At 41.3% G+C, this 21,202-nt stretch overlaps 1 protein-coding gene across 50 annotated transcripts in view; it reads right to left on the bottom strand.

The window, feature by feature from the left end:
- PPP6R3 (protein phosphatase 6 regulatory subunit 3) overlaps positions 1-21,202 on the bottom strand; it is a 153,984-nt gene that overhangs the window by 98,661 nt on the left and 34,121 nt on the right. For 25 of the 50 annotated variants that reach the window (XM_016921399.4, XM_054661476.2, XM_054661478.2 and 22 more), the window contains one exon: positions 12,915-13,041. The exons of 18 other annotated variants lie outside the window; for them this stretch is intronic. The gene's annotated coding sequence lies outside the window, so the exon portion shown is untranslated. The remainder of the gene's footprint in view (positions 1-12,914; positions 13,042-21,202) is intronic. 7 more of the 50 variants (XM_054661470.2, XM_009423585.4, XM_063783128.1 and 4 more) reach the window with 1 other exon arrangement.

Here is a 21,202-nt window from a genome sequence, read left to right as displayed (position 1 = left end):
TCTTACAACGTTCATCCAGTAGTTTTAGTGCCAACTGGCAATTCTTGTCTTAATCAATTGATATTCAGTTATGAAAATGATGAGGTTTTTGAGGCTCTACTGTTCCTCCTGACATTCAAACTTCAGTGAGGGATGCTCCCTTCTCCCCACTTATTCTTTCCTTATGTCATCAGTATGGACTCATAGATTCGTATTTTATTAACTTTTTTTTTTTTTTTTTTTTTTTTGAAGACAGGGTCTTGCTCTCTCGCCCAGGCTGGAGTGCAGTGGTGCAATCTCAGCTCACTGCAACCTCCACCTCCTGGGCTCAAGTGATCCTCCTGCCTCAGCCTCCTGAGTAGCTGGGATTAGAAGCAACCGCCAACATGCCTGCTTAATTTTTATATTTTTTGTAGAGACGGGATTTCACCATGTTGGCCAGGCTGGTCTCAAACTCCTGACCTCAAGTGATCCGTCCGCCTTGGCCTCCCAAAGTTCTGGGATTATAGGTGTGAGCCACTGTGCCTGGCCAATTAACATCATTATTCATTCTGATGTTCAAATTGTCCCACATTTGGCCAGTGGGAGCCCCTTCCTGCATGCTCTTGTGTGCTTTTCACAGTTCTCAAGCACTTCCTTATTTCCTCATGTAACACGTTCTGGATTTGTCTTATGCATTCTCTGTTCGGCTTTGAAATCTGCCATTTCTCCAAGGAGTCTTGGTTCCTTTTAGTGGGGGATGTAATTTAAAAATGAAGGTCTGAGAGCAAAGTACGTTCATAGATACTGAGGCTGTCACTTCCTCTGTCCTTTTATAGCAAACAAAGCTGGGAAGGAATGTCAATTTCATATGCTCCAACTCTGTTGTGTATCCCTGACTTTTAAATATGAATGAAAACCAAGGATTACCAGACACCTCCAGAAAGCCTCTACCATAAAAAGTAGCAAAACAAACAGAAAAATGCAAGTTAGAGGAAAAGACAATCAGAAAACAGGAAAGAAAACTGAAAGCCTAAAATGGAACATTTTAGCAACATTTTCCAACATCCAACCAACAGGGGTTCTAAAAAAAAAAAGAAAGAACAAAAAAACAGAAGGGAGGAAATCAGATAAATAATTCTCAAAACCGTTACTTAAAACAGACCCATACCAAGGAACATCACTGTTAAACGGCATGACCCTGGCACAAAGAAGAGCCTAGGTCTTCCACAACCAAAAATCTGAATAGTTTCAGATTTCTCAAGAACAGAAAACAAAAAAGTGAAGTAACACATCACATCCATTAGGATGGCTACTATAGGAAAAGAAGAAAAAAAAAACAGGAAATAAGTGTCAATAAGGATGTGGAGAAACTGGAACTCTTGCGCACTATTGGTGGGAATGCAAAATGGTACAGCAGCTGTGGAAAAACCGTTACGTTCATTCCTCAAAAAATTAAAAATAGAATTACTATATGACCCAGCAAGTCCACTTATGGTTCTACACTCAAAAGAACTGAAGGCAGGGTCTTGAAAAGATATTTGTGTACCTGTGTTCATGGCAGCATTACTCACAACAGCTAAAACATGGAAGCAACCCAAGTGTCCATCAACAGATGAATGGGCAAGTGAAGTATGGTAGAGACGGAGTATCCCCTGTCCAAAATGCTTGAGACCAGAAGTATTTCAGATTTCAATTTTTTTGCATTTTTAAATATCTGCATATACATAATGAGATATCTTGGGATAGGGCCCAAATCTAAACATATAATTCAGTTGTGTTTAAAGTATACTTTATACATATATCCTAAAGGTTAATTTTACACAATATTTTAAATTAACTGTGTATTGTGTGTCTATATTTTGACTGCAACCAGTCACATGAGGTCACATGTGTTGTATGAGGTCAGGTGTGGAAACTTCCACTTGTGGCATCGTGTTGGCACTCAAAATGTTTCAGATTTTGAAGCATTTCGAAATTTCCAATTAGGGATGCTTTAACCTGTATATACATACAATGGAATCTTATTCAGTCTTGAACAGGAAATTTTGATATACGCTACGATGTAGATGAACCATAAAGACGTGCCAAGTGAAATAAGCCAGTCACAAAAATGACAAAAATGTATTTTGAATAAAGGCAGAAGACTATGTAATTCCAACTTATTGGAGGTACTCAGAATAGTCAAAATCAGAGCCAGAAAGCAGAACAGGAGATGGAGGATGGTGCTGATTGCACAATGTTATGAAGGTATACTATTAAACTGTACACTTAAAATGGCTAAGATGGTAAATTTTTTAATATGTATTTTATTACAATAAAAAAATGATAATGGGGCAATGTCTAAAGAATTCTGAAGAGATGCGTTCTGGCTGAATGTCTGTCCTCCCTCTCTTCCACTCATATGTTGAAGTCCTAACTCCCAGCATGGTTATATTTGGAGAAAGGAAGTAATTACAGTTAAATGGAGTCACAAGGGTGGGACCCTGAATTGACAGGATTAGTGTCCTTATGAGACACCACGTGCACATGAACACAAGGAAAGGCCATGTTGAGAAAGTCTGGGTCATAATCTCGAAAGACACAATCCTGAATGCCACAATCCCGAATGCTGAATGCTCATCTGCAGTGGATTCTAATTATTGACTGGATAACTTTGGGAACATTAGAATTCTGGGCGTGTTTTGGAACGTCGGTTTGCAAGCTCTTCCGAGCTGGTATGACTTTTCTTTCTCTTCTCCATGTTCTCATTGTTTCAGGATTGCTGCCCCCCCCACTGCCTCACCCCTCCAGCTCCTGGTTCTTTGTCCCAGCCATCTCCTGTGGTACTGTGCTGTGTCTGCCTTGTGGAGACCCTGAGGATGTTCTGGATGGAGTTACCAAGCCCCCGACAGGCTGGTCCAGTTCCTGGCCTCAACAAAGTATGTGTCCTTTTGCCTCAGGAGACCAGCTGCTCCCTAAAGGCTGCAGCCCCCAGCAGAGTTTGGCCTGTTTTTCTGCCTGTTTCACAAGAGAGTGAGCCCCCCTGGCTCCAGCTGCCCACCTGCACGAAGCTCTGTTAATGGCTGGGACCCCCGTAGCACCTGGGCCCCCAGCCTGTTGCTGGGCCTGGGCTTCAGCTTCTCTCCAACTCCCATCTACTCCACATCTGGTCCTGGGAGATGTTTTCTTTCCTTTTGAGCATGAAAGATCAAAAGCCCTAAAGTCTAAAATCCTGAAAATTACAATCCCAAAAGATCAAAATCCCAAAAATATAATTCTGGAAAAAAATAATTTAAAAAAACTTTCGGAAGACATGTATTTATATTTTCAAAGGGGGATTTCAGGCCAGGCATGGTGGCTCACTCCTGTAATCCCAGCACTTTGGGAGGCCAAGGCAGGTGGATCGCCTGAGGTCAGGAGTTCAAGACCAGCTTGGCCAACATGGCGAAACCCCGTCTCTACTAAAAATACAAAAATTAGCTGGGCGTGGTGGTGCACACCTGTAATCCCAGCTACTTCGGAGCCTGAGGCAGGAGAATCACTTGAACCTGGGAGACAGAAGTTGCAGTGAGCCGAGATCACACCACTGTACTCCAGCCTGGGCGTCGGAACAAGACTCCGTCTCAAAAAATAAAAAATAAAGGGGGATTTGAGAAACATAAAAAAAATGAGAGAATACGTCATAGGTCACTTTACACAATAAAATAGGCAATAATCACATGCATATTTTTGCAAGGATACAAGGTATAATTCAAGTCTAATAATGACAGTCACATGGGTAGACTAACAGTCATGAGCAGACAAACTACATTCATAAAGAAATAGGTTAAAAAAAAAGCAAAATGCATAAATGCATATAACAGCCAGCATGGTGGCTCAGGCTTGAGATCCCAGAGCTTTGGGAGGCTCTGACGGGTGGAATGCTTAAGGCCAGTTCAAGACCAGCTGGGCAACACAGTGAGATCCCACCCCTACAAAAAAAAAAGTTTTTTTCATTAGCTGGACTTTGGAGTAAGCACCTGCAGTCCTAGCTACTCAACAGGCTAAGGCAGGAGGGTCACTTAAGGCCCAGGAGTTTGAGGTTACAGAGAGATATGATCACGCCACTGCACTCCAGCCTGGGTGACAAAGCAAGACCTTGTTTCACTCATTCATTCGTACATACATTAAAATGCATATAACTACGGGTGGTAATTGTATGCAATCAGCTTTACAACTGCAGTCATCTACAACCTATGTCTTTTGATGAGATCTACCAAAAACCACGATGGATCAACATCACATATGCAGTTGCTCGAGAGCTAAGATCTTTAATTTTATCTTTCACAAATGCAGATATACAAAAAAGGACATCTCTTCATTTACTGAGGAAGTTTCAACTGTTTTACACATATGTACAACGCTTACACACAAAGTCAACACTGTAAAAATGTACTTTTGTGGAGTCAAATGTGCAAAAAACGCATAAAACAAAAACAATATATACAACTTATACCACCAGTATTGAATATGATGTGAAGACTAAATATATAGCATAGCAAACTGGCGCTATGTGTGAATGGGCAGAAGTCTTATAGGACTGAATAATTTGGCAGAAGAGATTTCTTGTAGTTTTTGTCTGTCTTCACTACGTCTATGATCTTCGAAACACTTGTTGCACTTGTATTTGAAGAGTGGTTGTGGTCTTCAAACTCTTTAAGTACATGCTGTCTGTTTCAAAGTCTGTTATGTCCAGCTGTTGCAATTAAGCAATTTTCTGCTTTCATAGCCCCAATAATAATTAACTTTAACATTTTTATCTTTCACCATTACGTAGCCTCATACACTTATCACAGCCTTTTTGCAAGGGAACAATTTCACAGATCTGTTCCATTGTGTTTTAAGAAACACGGTAAGAAGGAATATTTGACTTCCCCAATACCAGATTTGTATTAAGCTCCTCCAGCAAGACAGAACTGGTAAGATATGTATACAGATACATGAGAGGGGATTTATGCGGGGAATGAGCTCACACGATTATGGTGCTGGGAAGTCCCATGACAGGCAAGCTGAAGACCCCCGGGATGCCGGTGACGAGGTTCAATCCAAGTCCAAAGGGCCTGAGAACCAGGGACGCCAGTGGTCTCTAACTCAGTCCACAAAAGCCTCAGGACCCAAGGGGGCTGCTGGTGTATATCCTGGAGTCCAAAGGCTGGCAACCCTGGATTTCTCACATCCAAGGCAGCAGAAGAGTCTGGACCCTGGTTGATTGGATGGTACCTGCCAACACTGAGGGCAGATCTTCCCCGCAGCCCACTCAGACTCACGCATTAGTGAGTGAGGTATTATCAATTACAAAATAGGGATAATAACTAATAACAGGAATGGACAAGCACTTGTACAATGCCAGCACAAAAGGTTTGTAAGGGCAGACATTCATACCTGACGTTTTGTGATTAAGCAAGTACGTTTAGATGCTGTTTGAGAATTTTTCCATCTCCTCTGAAAACACTCTCACAGACACACCCAAAACCTAATGTTTCACCAGGTTTCTAGGTACTCCTTAGTTAAGGTGTCATCTAAAACTGAGTCCACAAGTCAAGGTGTCATCTAAAACTGAGTCCACAAGTCCACCTATTGTCAACCTGGCACCCACACGCATCTCCTTAAACCATACTTAATTTACGAATAAAGACAATAACAAGGTAATAGTTCCGTCTAACGTGATGCAACTATCCTACGCACAACCAAAAACATACTGTCCCTTCCCCAGTAATTGGCTTTCAGGGCTTCAACACTCAGGATTTTAATCTTTTGTGATTTTCAGGATTTTAGAGATTATGATCTTTAAGGATTCTGATCTTCAGGGATTCTGATCTTTAGGTATTCCAACATTTGGGATTATGGTGCTCCAGACTGTGTCATCTGGTATGATGATTGGCACCACATGTGAGAAGAGATGGTGTCTCTAAACCAGAAAGAGGCCACTCTCTAGAAACCAAATTGGCAAGAAGCTTGATCTTGAACTTCTAGCTTACAGAATGTGAGAAAATAAATTTCTGTTGTTTAAGCCACCCAGCCTATGATATTTTGTTATGGCAACCCTGAGCAGACTAATATAGAAGGAAAACTATTTCCAATCCAAAAGCATATACACAGTCAAACTTTATCAATCACGAGTACACAGAAAGACACACAGTCTCAACAGATCTAGCTCCTATACACCTTTCTCACTGAAAACTACTGGCAACTATGCTCCACTAAAACTAAGGAGAGCAACAAGGTAACACAGAACACAGGAATAGGAGATCCAATGGGGAGAAAGAGGTAAAAAGAACCCCCAAGGTCGCAGAATGGGAGAGCCAGCAGTCCAAACTAGAAAGATTCCTTCAAAAGGATAAAGATGAGGGAAGATCTGAATATGTAACTGGCTAAAAGTCTGAGGCTAAATTAGTGATAAGTACATTTAAAACACACACACACGGCTGGGCGCAGTGGCTCATGCCTGTAATCCCAGCACTTTGGGAGGCCGAGGCGGGTGGATCATCTGAAGTCAGGAGTTTAAGACCAGCCTGGCAAACATGGCGAAACCCCGTCTCTGCTAAAAATACAAAAATTAGCCAGGTGTGGTGGCACACACCTGTAATCCCAGCTACTCAGGAAGCTGAGGCAGGGGAATCGCTTGAACCCAGGAGGCAGAGGTTGCCATGAGCTGAGATCGCGACACTGCACTCCAGCCTGGGCAACAGGGTGAGACTCCAACTCAAAACACACACACACACACACACACACACACACACACACACACACACACACTCTAACACAGTAACACATTTCAAGAGGAAACCAAAAGTTGTTTAGGAAAGGAAAGTATTTGTAATTTATACCACTTAACAGCTATAAATAGTATACATGGGCCGGGCGCGGTGGCTCATGCCTGTAATCCCAGCACTTTGGGAGGCCAAGGCGGGCGGATCACAAGGTCAGGAGTTTGAGACCAGCCTTACCAACATGGCGAAACCCTGTCTCTACTAAAAATACAAAAATTAGCCGGACGTGGTGGCGCGTGCCTTAATCACAGCTACTCAGGAGGCTAAGGCAGGAGATTCGCTTGAACCCGGGAGGCAGAGGTTGCAGTGAGCTGAGATCACACCATTGCACTCCAGCCTGGGCGACAGAGTGAGACTCCGCCTCAAAAAAAAAAAAAAAAAAAGTATGCATGGTCGTAATGTAGTATACGTGGTTGTAATGAAAAAACTAAATAGTGATTTAACCAAAATGTTAACAAACCTCTATTGGGTGGATAGGGAAGACAGAAAACAGGGATGAAGGTGCAGTAAAGGAGAGAAGAGAGAGCCAATCCTTATCTTCCATGTCAGAAAATCAATAGACACTGGTTAGAACTAAAAAAATCAGAAAGTATACACACAAGTATGAACCCTTCAAATACAGTCTTCAGACATATGGAGGTAAGTAAGTATTTTTAACTGGTTAAAACAGTCCAAAGTATTACACTATCTCCAGGAAAGGGAAAAAAAGAGAGTGGGATACTTAAGGACTCCTGTTTGTCTTACCCAATCTAGAATAGGTGACTCCAAAATATGGACATATAAAGCTTTAGTTTAAAGAAAAACATAAAGTTTTTAAGAAAAAATGCTGGGGCTCATGCCTATAATCACAACATTTTGAGAGACCAAGGCAGGAGGATCACCTGAGCCCAGGAGTTCGAGACCAGCCTGGGTAACATGGCAAGACCCCATTCTCTACAAAAATTTTAAAAATCAGCCAAGCATGGTAGCACACGCCTGTGGTCCCAGCTACTCGAGAGGCTGAGACAGGAAGATCACTTGCCCAGGAGGTTGAGGCTACCGTAAACTGTGTCGCGCCACAGCACTCCAGCCTGGGCTACCTAACAAAACCCTGTTTCAAAAAAAACAAAGAAGAATGTTGGACTGGGAAGAGGTATTAAATGTTGAGAGACCAGAGAGCTGTAATATCAGGTCACACAGGTAATGAGAAGCTAAGACAAATCACTTAACCTGAGTATCGATTTCTTCATCTATAAAATAAAATAGGCCAGGTGTAGTAGGGGCTCATGCCTGTAATCCCAGCACTTTGGGAGGCCAAGGTGGACCAATCACTTGAGCTCAGGAGTTAGAGGACACCCTGAGCAACATGGTGAGACCCCCACCTCTACAAAACTTATCAAAAAAAAAAAAAAAAAAAAAGGCCGAGCACAGTAGCTCACATCTGTAATCCCAGCACTTTGGGAGGTGCCAAGTCAGGTGGATCACCTCAGGTCAATAGTTTGAGACCAGCCTGGCCAAGAAGGTGAAACCCTGTCTCTACTTAAAAAAAAAAAAAAAATTTGCCGAGTGTGGTGGCAGGCACCTGTAATCCCAGCTACTCGGGAGGCAGAGGCAGGAGAATCGCTTGAACCCAGGTGGCAGGGGTTGCAGTGGGCCGAGATTGTGCCATTGCACTCCAAACTGGGCAACGAGAACGAAGCTCCGTCTCAAAAAAAAAAAAAAAAAAATTAGCCACATGCAGTGGCTTATGTCTAGTCCCAGCTACTCAAGGGGCGGAGGTTTCAATGAGCCAAGATTGTGCCATAGCACTCCCACCTGGGTGATAGGAGTGACACCCTGTCTCAAAAATAAAAATAAGAGAGGTGGGGTAAATTAACTCTAAATTTTCTTGTTGCTTCAACAATTTATATTATAATATAAAAATAATCAAAGCTTTAAACATGGTACCCAGTGGCTACAGAAAAAATTAAGCAGGACTTGGTAAAAAAAAAAAAAAAAAAAATAGAGAAGTAAAATAAAAAAATAAAATCTGCTTTAAGCCCAGAGGGACTGAGAACGTACTGATGGTGAAAGAGAAGTCAGACAAGCACGGTTGAAGAAATCAAGATCCAAGGTTTCCTATCCTCACAGGGAAAGAATTTAACTGACAGTATCCAGACATACTACAGCACACCACCACTAAAAAAAGCTAAGCCACAAAGAGATGCTTTGAAAGTTAAACACAAACAGATGAGGGTGGAATCCATAAGGATGATGAAAGGTTCTCCCTAAAGAACACTAAAGGTGAAAACGGGGGAATTCTCCAAGTATTTAATTTCTATTTACATCATAATCAAAGGACAGGGTGAGAAAAGGACACGGTTAGAGTAAGACTATTCTGAAACACTGGGAGCTGCTGCACAGCATCACGGAAGCTAACGAGGAAGACTATGGTTTTAATCATCAATAATATCAGATGTGGTTCAGTAGTTGACAGCATTAGACTATTCTCTTAGAGGAAATGAATCCAAAGCCCTCTCTCCAAAAAAGAAATCAAGACAGGAAAAGAAAATAGTATACTTTTATTTGCAGCCAATCATTCCTTCAATAGACTGCATTTTTCTCAACAGTCATACAACCTAACCCTGTCACACAACCTAACCCTGTCACACAACCTAACCCTGTCACACAACCTAACCCTGTCACACAACCTAACCCTGTCACACAACCTAACCCTGTCAAAAGATTTCTCTTCTTTTCAGTACTGCTGACTCTGATAACACCAATAAAGAGAATGCAAGTGCAACATAATATAAAAATAACATTTAAGAATGAGGACTGCTTTGGACTAAAACACCAAAACCACAAATTCTCAACTAAACAGCATCTAAGTGAACTTGCTTAATCACAAAATTTGAGAGCAGCAGGAATGAAAACTATCCTTACAAACCTTTTGCGTTGGCACTGTGCAAGTACTTTTCCATCCTATTATTATCATCCCTGTTTTATAGTCCAGGAAAATAAAGGATTTACCCCAAATCACTCTTATATGGACACTAAATTTATTTAAAAACAAAAAGCCGGCAAGGCACGGTGGCTCACACCTGTAATCCCAGCACTCTGAGAGGCGGAGGTGGGCGGATCATGAGGTCAGGAGTTCCAGACCAGCCTGGCCAACGTGGTGAAACCCCGTCTCTACTAAAAATACAAAAAAAATAAGCCGGGCTTGGTGGCTGGTGCCTGTAATCCCAGATACTCGGGAAACTGAGGCAGGAGAATTGCTTGAACACAGGAGGCAGAGGCTGCAGTGAGCCAAGACTGTGCCACTGCACTCCAGCCTGGGTGATGGATCAAGACTCCATCTCAAAAAAAAAAAAAAAAAAAAAAAGCCAAAAAACTCACTTCGGCCAGGGAAAAAAAGCAGTAGTAATCTGCTCCCTATCCTCTCATATAAATTTTTTTTTTACACATGAGGTGTTGCTATGTTGCCCAGGCTGGTCTCAAACACTTAGGCTCAAGCGATCCTCCTACCTCAGCCTCCCAAAGTGCTAGGATTACAGGTGTTAGCCACCTCACCCAGCCTCATATAAATTTCTAATATAAATACCATGATATTCCTGATGTAAACTCATAAGAGGAAATCATAGCTATTGCATAACATGCAAGAAAGCATTTTCTCCTGAGAGCACATATCATACACAACTAAAGATGCACTCTCCATTAGACAGACAGGTGGTATCGCAAAGCTTGGATACACAAAAGCAAGAAACACTAGTTTTTAACTGGCATCAGGAAGTCCCAGGACAGGCCACCTCAGAATGCCCTCCTAATGCAAATCTCAAAAATCCCATTGCTGCAAGTACCCTCACACGTTTTCTAAAGCACTCAAGTTTGAAGAGACGAAGGTAATGAGATGGGAAGATAATTCATCTCTACAAGGACTTGTTCACCATTTTTACCTTCAATGCCTAGCACACCGTAAATTTAAAAATCATCCACAAAATTTTGAATACAAAAATCATCAAAAATAACTGCATAAATGCCCATAATCAGGCAACAAACAACTTCCATGACTGTTGATAAATAACCTAATTCCCATGTCTTCAGAGGCATCTTCCAACAAAAATAACTATAGACAGGCAACTCAATCAGCCAATTTCAGAAACACCAACCATTTTAGTACAGGCCGAGGTAGGAACACCAAGACTTCTAAGCCATTAATCAATAATCACTATACCAAAAAAAAAAAAAATGCAAAAAGACTACTGTGTAAAGTACAAAACACCCAAAGTAAATCCATACTATCACCTCCTAAAAGCAAAATCATGTATGTAAAGTACTTGAAGTAAAGACTTTGGCACCTAATTGGACTACATCATTGTCTGGCTATGCACCCTAATGGACACTCAAATCACTGCAGGCATATATGAAGCCAACACAATCTAAGCTGCTATTAAAACAGAGCCAAGTCATAAATTAGTACATCAACATCTAAAATAAGGCCCAAAGAACTACCTCTGCCTGTTGTAACAACAGTGGGCAGGGACGCACAGCAAAGGTACAAATGACTACATGATCCCAATCACTGAGCTACATTTAGTGGGCTCAGCCAAGGTATACAATCAAGCTTAATTTGATGTAAAAGCTGAAACTTCCATAATCCATAGTACAAAGGTAAAAAAGACCAAAACTTCTTATATGGAATCTTGGCAATCAAATGGTTATTATCTGAGATAAGTGTACAAAGATTGCTGAAAGGTGAGAGGAATGGGGAAGATGATGGTCAGGGGAGACAAAGCCTTAATTAGGAGGAAAAAGGGGTTTTTTTCTTTGAGATATAGTGCATAGCATGGTGAATGTAGTAAATACTCATCCCATTGTGCATTTCAAAATCACAAAGAGAATTTCCAATTTTCTTCCCACAAAAAAGTATTTGTGGTAATGAATGTTAATTAACTTGATTTAATTATTCTGCATTGTATACATGAATCATAACATCACTTTGTACCCTATAAATAACAGCTATAATTTATCAATTTACAGTTAGGAATTTTTTTTTTTTTAGGTATAAAGGGCTGGGTGCAGCAGTTCATGCCCATAATCCCAACACCTTGGGGACTGAAACAGGAAGATCACTTGAGGCCAGGACTTAGAGATCAGCCTGTGCAAAATAGCAAGACCCCGTCTCTACTAAAAATATAAAAATTAGCCAGGCGTGGTGGTGCATGCCTATAGTCCCAGCTATTCAGGAAGCCGAGGTAAGAAAATTGCTTGAGCACAGGAGAACTCAAGCCTAAGGGTGGGATTTTTATTACGTTGGTTCAAAAGTAATTGTGGTTTTTGCAATTAAAAGTAATGGCAAAAACCACAATTACTTTTGCACCAACCTAATAAACTGGCAAAATAAGATACCTACAACGCGGGGGGAAAAAAGGAAACAATCTCATACAGGTTCTTATCAGTGTCCAAAAATAAAGAAAAAAAGGATAAAACATGAATGAAGAAAAGGCTCAGGCCAGGACTAGTTGTAGCACTATCCCAAGCTCCAAGAGTTAAGTCTTTACTCCCAGTTTTGAACCTAAACCTTCTAACGTGTAGCTGGCAATTCTAGTCATACTTGTATGCCTTAGTCTCCACCATTAGCATTTCTAAAAAAAGATTAACAAGAAAGGGAAACACTCTACGGCTGAGCTGTCCAGTTCCACAGCCACACACAGTTACTGAGCATCTGAAACATGGCTAGGAAGGCAAAGGAGCTGGTTTTTTGTTGTTGTTCCACCCCACTCCCCTGGGAGCTGAATTTTAAATTAATTTTAACTACTTATATTAGGTTGGTTAAAAGTAATCATGGTTTTTGCCATTACTTTTTATTGCAAAAACTGGAATTACTTTTGTACCAACCTAATACAAAGTTCTACTAGACAGCACTGCTCTGACTCACGTTAAAACTAAGCACACACATACCAAGACCCTATCTCTCTAAATAAATAAAAAACAATAATTCAATTTTTAAAAATCTAGGCACAGAATAAATGTTTATGGCCTGTAATCTTAGATGAATAAATTCTCATCTTCTAGGTCTTAACTTTCTCAACCAAAAAATGTAAGAGTTCAACTCGATTGTGTCCACGATTCTAAATGAACTAGTGCAGCATATAAATTAATATTCTTCATTCAAACAGTAGTAATGTAATTAAAGCCACATACCCCTTAAAATTATGGGAGGTACCTCAAACTGAAGACACAAGGGTATTATATGACCCCTCCATATGGCCGAGGAAGTTCTGTCACTATTTGAGCAAGTCACCACATCTCTCTGAGCTTGTTTTCTTATCTGTAAATGAGAGGTTTAGACTAAATGATTACTTAAGACACTTCAAATCCTAAAATTCTTCATTCCTTTAGATCTAAGAAGACATAGAAAAGAACAAATAAGTGAAACCAAGATACTCAAAGAAATAAGGAAAAATTATAAAAACCAGTTTAAACTCTTAAGAAATGAAGTAAATTGAAACCAGACCCCAATGACAGAGGCTGTAAAGTTGTACAATGTCAATGTGCTCTGCTAGGAGGCTGATTTGGTCTACTGGCACGTGCCTAGTTTTTCATTTTTGCTTTAGTCCACACGTAAAAACACACTGCTATCTCCAAAGAAGGCCAAACTGCAAAAAGTTCTATACAGTCAGGTGCGTGTAGCTGGGATGAGAACACACAGCTCACAAAGGTTTGGACTGTTCTTTCCCCCAACAAAAACTTGACCAAGAAAATCTTCCTACACTAGACAGCTATAGTAGAATCCCCATTGCTGCTTTCAGGGCTCTCAAATTGCACCAGGAGCTTGCTTACTTTGTCAGTGAGCCAAACCAAGTAAAACGGGATGCTCTCTTGACAGGGGGTACACTTACTTTTAGCTGCAATAAGGTAAACTGAAGTGTGCATTCATCCATAAAGATATTGTAAGATATCCTTTCCTATGGCGTATAACTCAGTACATATATGAAATAGGAAAGAATCCACTCGAAAGAATCCTAACAGGTATCTGGAGAAAGGAATATAGCCTACTGACTTAAGTGAAACGTGAAAAAGTAGAGGGTCAGGGCAGAAGGACAAGCTCTACACAGCTCTTTTCAAAGGCACCTTTCTATATACATTGTGTGGCCTATACCAGACCCACCTGTATATTTCTCAATCTTGAAAAATTTTAATGAAAAAAAGTAACTCGCAAAGAACCTGACTTAGAGCATAGTAAGAAAAAAAAAAACAATTTCTACTTTCTTCAAGAATATAATGCTTTACCTGATATAGACATTCCTTTGTTTTACTGCTGATTTAACCAGGCCACCACTGATGACCATTTAGTTTTCACTTTTTGCTATTACAAAATATGCCAGTATTTCCAGAAGTGGCTCTGCTGGATCAAAGAATGTGCGCTTCTAATTAGGCACGTGGCCAAGTGGCTCTCCAATGAGGTACATGGCCAAGTGGCTCTCCATGGAGGTCAGCCCTACCCATATTCCCCCAGTGATGTGTGAAAGCCTGTTTCCACACACCTGGTCAACAATGCATTTGCTTTTCTCTTCAGTGAGGATGGGCACTGTTCATATATTGAAGAACCATTTATACTTCACTTTTCTGCCAACTGTCTGTTTATATCCTTTGTCTACTTTTCTACTGGGTTGGTCTTCTCAATGATTTGTAGGGGTTATTTTAAAAAAAGAAAAAGAGTTATTTGTCTGATAGCATTCCCTCTTCACCTCATTCCAATCTGCGATCTCTCTACCACTCAGCTCAAACTGCTCTTTCAGGTCACTGACAACCTCCAGACAAGGCTAAATCCAAATGAAACTCTTCTGTCCTCACGTACACCTCACTCTCAGCAGCATGCAAGGCAGTCCCCCAGAAGATGCTCCTCATTAGAACATTCTCCTCGCCTGGCTTCTCTGATGTCACACACTCGTTGTTTTCTCACTGGCCATTTCTCAGTCTCCGTAGTTGGAGGGCTGCTCCTCTCCTTCCTTCCTTCCTTCTTCTGTCCCACTGATAACACAGAGGCTCCCACAGAGGTCAGGCTGTGGACCTAGCACACTTCCCTGAGTGCAGCACATTTGCTCGAAGTAAATTCACATTTGTTTTATTTGTGCTGTTTCCCCAGCAACTAAAACAAAGCGCTGGGAGATTCAAGACAAGTTCTGTTGAATAAACGAAGCCGTTTCCGTGGGTTTTTAAAATATTCTTCTCCAGGCCGGGCACGGTGGCTCACGCCTGTAATCCCAGCACTTTGGGAGGCTGAGGCAGGCGGATCACGAGGTCAGGAGTTTGAGACCAGCCTGTCCAATATGGTGAAACCTGTCTCTACTAAAAAATACAGAAATTAGCCAGGCGTGGTGGTGTGCGCCTGTAGTCCCAGGTACTCGGGAAGCTGAGGCAGGAGAATCGCTTCAACCTGGGAGGCGGAGGTTGTAGTGAGCCAGTATCACACCACTGCACTCCAGCCTGGGCAACAGAGTGAGACTCCGTCTCAAAAACAAACAAACAAAAATTCCTCTCCATAAACACAACTAAGGTCCAAATTTATAAAACCAAAACAACCATCATGGCATTTCAAACACAGGTAACCCAATGACTAGTAGACATTTCCCTTTGGTTATCTCACAAGCACATGGTATTTAATCTCCAAAATGGAGCTTTTGCTCTCCATCACAAGCTGCCCATCCAACCAAACCTCCTCTTCACCATGCCCTCCCCATCTCAGTAAAAGGCACACCCTAGTTGTGAAAGGCAGCCTGGAAAACAGCCCTGGCTCCTCTTTTCCCTTCCAATCCAATTCACCAAAACATTGTCAGTTCCGCCTTACACTTTCCCTTCTCTGCATCTTTTGCCACACCTGGAATAAGGTAAACTGGAGTGTGCATTCATCCATAAAGATCTTTTAAGATACCCTTTGGACACAGCTTCCTAATTCATCTCCCAGTCTCCTCTGGCCCCTCCAACCCACTGTTTACTTGGGTTCTTGGTTAGCGCCCCCTGCAACTCCCATGTGAGCATGAACAATAATGATAATAATTCTGATATATGCTCTGTACTATGGTGGCCACATACGGCTTTTGAGCACTTGAAATATGACTAGTTTCATCTAAGAGGTACTAAGAGTATAAAATATGCAATGGATTTCAAAGATTTAGTATAAAAAATGTGAAAACATCTCAATTTTCCTACTGATTATATGCTGAAATAATATTTTGGACATAATGGGTTGTATAAAACATATTAAAATTAATTTTATGCGTTTTTTACTTTCTTCATGTGGCTATTAAAAAATTTAAGATTACATACATAGCCTGCATTGTCTTTCGTAGAAACACTGTCCTGAGCATTTCATGAGGGTACCAGCACCATGTCCATCATCTTTAACCATGTACACAGTAAGTCCTCACTTAATAGTGTCAACACGTTTTTTCAAACTGCGACTTTAAGCAAAACAACATACAGCAGGTTCTTGAATAACACCATTCCATTATAACACTGATGAGGCAGACAAAACTGGTTCAGTTCTATGTCATTTTGCTTAAGTTTGCAGCTTCCAAGAACCTGTTAATGGTGTTAAGTGAGGACTTACTGTATGACCAAAGCACAGGACTGGCACCAGGTAGGCACCCAAGGTATCTGCTGAATGAATTAGTGGCCAAAAATTGGTATCATTTACATACATTCACTTATAAACAAAACATGAAAAATTTAATTATTACTTGAAGTTGAATGATACTTTAAAAATACAGTTGGAATTAAGAAAACAGCTCTTTCAGTTTAAACTCTGGATACACACGCATTTTAAGAAACAATTTGAAGGCTGGGCACAGTGGCTCACGCCTGTAATCCCAGCACTTTGGGAGGCCAAGGCGGGCAGATCACTTGAGGCCAGGAGTTCGAGACCAGCCTGGCCAACATGGTGAAACCCCATCTCTACTAAAATTACAAAAATCAGCCAGGTGTGGTGGTGCATGCTTGTAATCTCAGCTACTCAGGGGGCTGAGGCACGAGAATCATTTGAACCTGGGAAGCAGAGGTTGCACTGGCCGAGATCCCGCCACTGCCCTCCAGCTTACATGACAGAGTGAGACCCTGTCTCAAAATAATACTAATAATTTGTCTACTTCTTCAATGTGCAGGGTTAATCACATTGTAATTTATTCTTCCAATTTTTCATCATGAAAGTTTCTGTTAGAAAAGAAAGAGACTGGAGAACACTACAAATTCAATGTTAACCCACAAAGAACTTAAGAATTTTGAGTTATCAACCCTTAACATATTGTTCATCACAACTCCAAAACTGGCAACAAGAGAAGGAAAGCCAGCAGACAGCACGAGGAGAAAACAAGTAGACAATAAACATGAAAAAACTAACAACAGCAAAATCCATGCTAACGATGCCCTGCAACATTCTGAACTGCCAGTGAGGGCGTGATGCAGTCAAGATGACCAGACTGCCACTGGCCTCCCGTACACACAGAAAAGGAAGGCGGCGGAAGTGCCTTCCAAAATGAACCCTCACCCTTCAAGTATTGAACAGCTCTGGTCTAAATGAATTTCAATGTGATTTAGGTTAGAAGCCCTTAAAAATTTCAGTTTAGCTCCACATTCAACCTCCAGAGACAGATCACAACCAAAGAAACGGCACCATTTTCAGATAAAAGTTTTAGGCTGAGCACAGTGGCTCACGCCTGTAATCCCAGCACTTTGGGTGGCCGAGGCAGGCAGATCACGAGGTCAGGAGTTCAAGACCAGCCTGGCCGAGATGGTGAAACCCCGTCTCTACTAAAAATACAAAAATTAGCCAGGCGTGGTGGCACGTACCTGTAGTCCCAGCTACTTGGGAGGGTGAGGTAGGAGAATTGCTTGAACCCAGGTGGTGGAGGTTGCAGTGAGCTAAGATCACACCACTGCACTCCGGCTTGGGCAAAAGACTGAGACTTCGTCTCAAAAAAATAAAAAAGTTTTAAAGTGAGAGTCCAACAAAGTGTATTCTCCAAGAGAAACTTCCTCAAGATCCAACTACCAGTGCACATAAAACAGAAGCTACACAACACTGTGGGGAATACCACAAAACAAAAGAGCCCAGTCCTCCCACAAATGGAAGGCATGGTGGGAGAAGAGCAAAAAACGAGGAACCCATAGACAAAAAAAAAAAAAAAAAAAAAAGGTAGGTCTTATTTGGATCCTGATTTGCCACTGCCAAAATTAGAAAATCACACAAAAAAGTTATCACATGAAACTAGAACTTTCAAGTCTAAGTATTGAATAATATCAAGCAAATGTGTGTTCATTTTATTTTTAAGATGTGAGGCTTTGTGGTTGTTACGGTTAAGAGTCCTTATTCTCTGAGAACATATACTAACATATTTATAGAAGAAGCAATAATTATTTGAATATCTTCAAAATATAATGGACAAAATTGACAATAAAGAAAAAAAAATTTAATAGAACTCCTTCACCTCAAAAGACACAATGAGGACCCACAGAATAGGTAAAGATATTCACGATATATACATCTGACAAGAGATGCCTGTCCAAAATACAAAAATCCTACTAAGTGTTGTTTTAAAATACATCTCAGCTGGGCACAGTGGCTCTTGCCTAAAATCCCTAGCACTTTGGAGGGCCGAGGTGGGAGGAATGCTCAAACCCAGGAGTTTGAGACCAGCCTGGGAAACATGGCAAAACTCCAACTACAAAATATACAAAACTGAGCCGGGTGTGGTGGTGCGCGCAACTGTGGGCCCAGCTAGCTACTCAGGAGGCTGAAGTGGGGGGATCCCTTGAGCCAGGAAGGTCAAGGCTGCAGTGAGCTATGATCGCACCACTACACTCCAGCCTGGGTGACGGAATAAGACCCTGTCACTTTTTTAAAAGTCCACAATGTGCCTCTCTTCTAACAAACAGAACATGGCAAAGCTAGATGCTACGTGACTTCCAAGACTAGGTCACAAAAATGATAGCTTCCACTTAGGGGCTCTTTCTCTTGAATCACTCTCTCAGTGGGAAGTTATCACCATGTCCTGAGAACAGGAAACTCAGACATCCCTGGCAAAAGCCGATGTGAAAACGACCTGAGGTCTCCCACCAACAGCCAGAACCAGAACCTACTTGCCAGGCATGTAAATGAGCCACCTTAGAACAGATCCTCCAGCGGATCTATGAAGGCTTCAGAGGGCTAATCACACCCAAGCCAGAAGCAGACAACCATGCCACTCCCAAGTTTCTGACTCCCAGAAACTGCAAGATAATGTTTATTGCTGTTTTAATCCACTACGTTTGGGGATAATTTATTATGCAGCAAAAAATAGGTAATAAAAACAGAAAAAAGATAATAGAAAAAAATAAAAGGCTTAAATATATGTTTCATAAAAAAGGATATCCAAATGACCAATAAACGTATGACCTCACTACTGTAAATTAAAATTGCCCTAAGTAAGACATCTCTACACAGCTACCAGCATGGCTAAAATGAAAAGGATGAAATACTGGAGAGGATCCAGAGTAAGTGGAACTTTCACACACTGCTGATGGAAGCCTAATTTGGTACAATAGCTTTAGTAGATGCCACTACTATACATATACCTCTATGCCCTAGCAATTTCACCCTTAGGTATACTGAACAACAGAAATGCATACGTATGTTGTTGACCAAAAGACACAAACTGAATGTTCAGAGCAGCAATATCTGTAACAGCCCAAAACTACCATCTATCCAATGTCCATCAACAACAGAACAATTTCATATGACAAAATTTCGTGAAGCAACAGTAACAAATAATCAACTGTATGCAATGACTTCAGTAATTTTACAAACAATGGCAAGAGAAAGACACAAGAGTACCTACTGTAAGACTCTATTTAATAGAAACAAAACTGGGCAAAACTAATCAGTGCTGTTAGCTGTTAGAATACCGGCTGCCCCTAAAGAGGGTGTGACTGGAAGTGGACACAAGGAGACATGTGATGGCTGCTTGCCCGGGGGGATTTCAGCTTATGAAAATCTGCTTATTGTATGTACTTTTCCGTATTTCTATTGTGATTCAATAGAGTTTTTAAATAGTAATAATATAGAAGAGAAGTGGGAAATGGGGAAGTTAAGTGGGACAAGACTGGCCTTGAGTGTATGGTTGTTAGAGCTGGGTAACTGATAGTTTCATTATACTGTTCAATTTCTGCATGTCCAAATTTACCCCTAATAAAACAAGTTTTAAAATGTATTAACATAAAACTGTCTGGAACTGCTGGTAAAATAGCAACTGGGGTAATTTTTCTGGCCACTGATAACAAAAAGGTGTTAAAATCTATATACCCCTTGGTCCAATTATTCTTTTATTCTAAGGTGTTTATACTGAGCACAAAGTCATATATAATAATGTCCAAAGAGCTTATAATAGAAAAAGAAATGTCTAAATATAGAGGAAGATGACACTGTGGGGAAAACCACAGAACAAACAATCCAGGTCATCCACAAATACATGGTTCCTAAATATCCAACAATAAACAACAATGATCTCATCTGAACCAAGGTTCTTTTATCTATCCAGTGAAACACAGTCATTAAAAATGAGGCAATCAAAACTCAGAAAAAAACACAGGAGTTAATCTTTGTGGCCACGGATTAGGCAAAACTTTCTTAGATATGACACCAAAAACACGAGATAAAAGAAAAATAAGATAAATTGCACTTCAAATTAAAAGTTTTCATCCTTCAGTAATAACACCATCAAGAAGTGAAAAGAAAACCCAAAGAATGGAATACTGACAAATCATATATCTGATAAAAGATTTATATACAAGGTTGGGCGCAGTGGCTCATGCCTGTAGTCCCAGCATTTTGGGAGGCCGAGGCAGGCAGACCATTTGAGCCCAGGAGTTTGAGACCAGCATGGGCAACGTGGTAAAACCCCGTTTCTACAAAAAATACAAAAAAATCAGTCAGGCGTGGTAGCATACGCCTGTAGTCCCAGCTACTCAGGAGGCTGAGGTGGGAAGATCGCCTGAGCCCACGAAGTCGAGGCTGCAGTGAGCAGTGATCGCAGCACTGCACTCCAGCCAGGTGACAGAGTGAAACCCTGTCTCAAAAGACAGGAATACAGAGGCCGGACACGGTGGCTCACGCCTGTAATCCCAGCACTTTGGGAGGCCAAGGTGGGTGGATCACGAGGTCAGGAGATTGAGACCATCCTGGCTAACACAGTGAAACCCCATCTCTACTAAAAATACAAAAAAAAAAAAAAAATTAGCCGGGCGCGGTGGCGGGCGCCTGTAGTCCCAGCTACTCGGGGGGCTGAGGCAGGAGAATGGCGTGAACCCGGGAGGCGGAGCTTGCAGTGAGCCGAGATCGCACCACTGCACTCCCGCCTGGGTGAAAGACCGACACTCCGTCTCAAAAAACAAAACAAAACAAACAAACAAAAAAATTAGCCGGGCGTGGAGGTGGGCGCCTGTAGTCCCAGCTACTC

The sequence above is a fragment of the Pan troglodytes genome, chromosome 9 (assembly GCF_028858775.2).
Source record: "Pan troglodytes isolate AG18354 chromosome 9, NHGRI_mPanTro3-v2.0_pri, whole genome shotgun sequence".
In the NCBI taxonomy this organism is placed as follows: domain Eukaryota; kingdom Metazoa; phylum Chordata; class Mammalia; order Primates; family Hominidae; genus Pan; species Pan troglodytes.
Note: the sequence above shows the minus strand (reverse complement) of the source record. Positions and strands in the feature narration are given on the sequence as shown.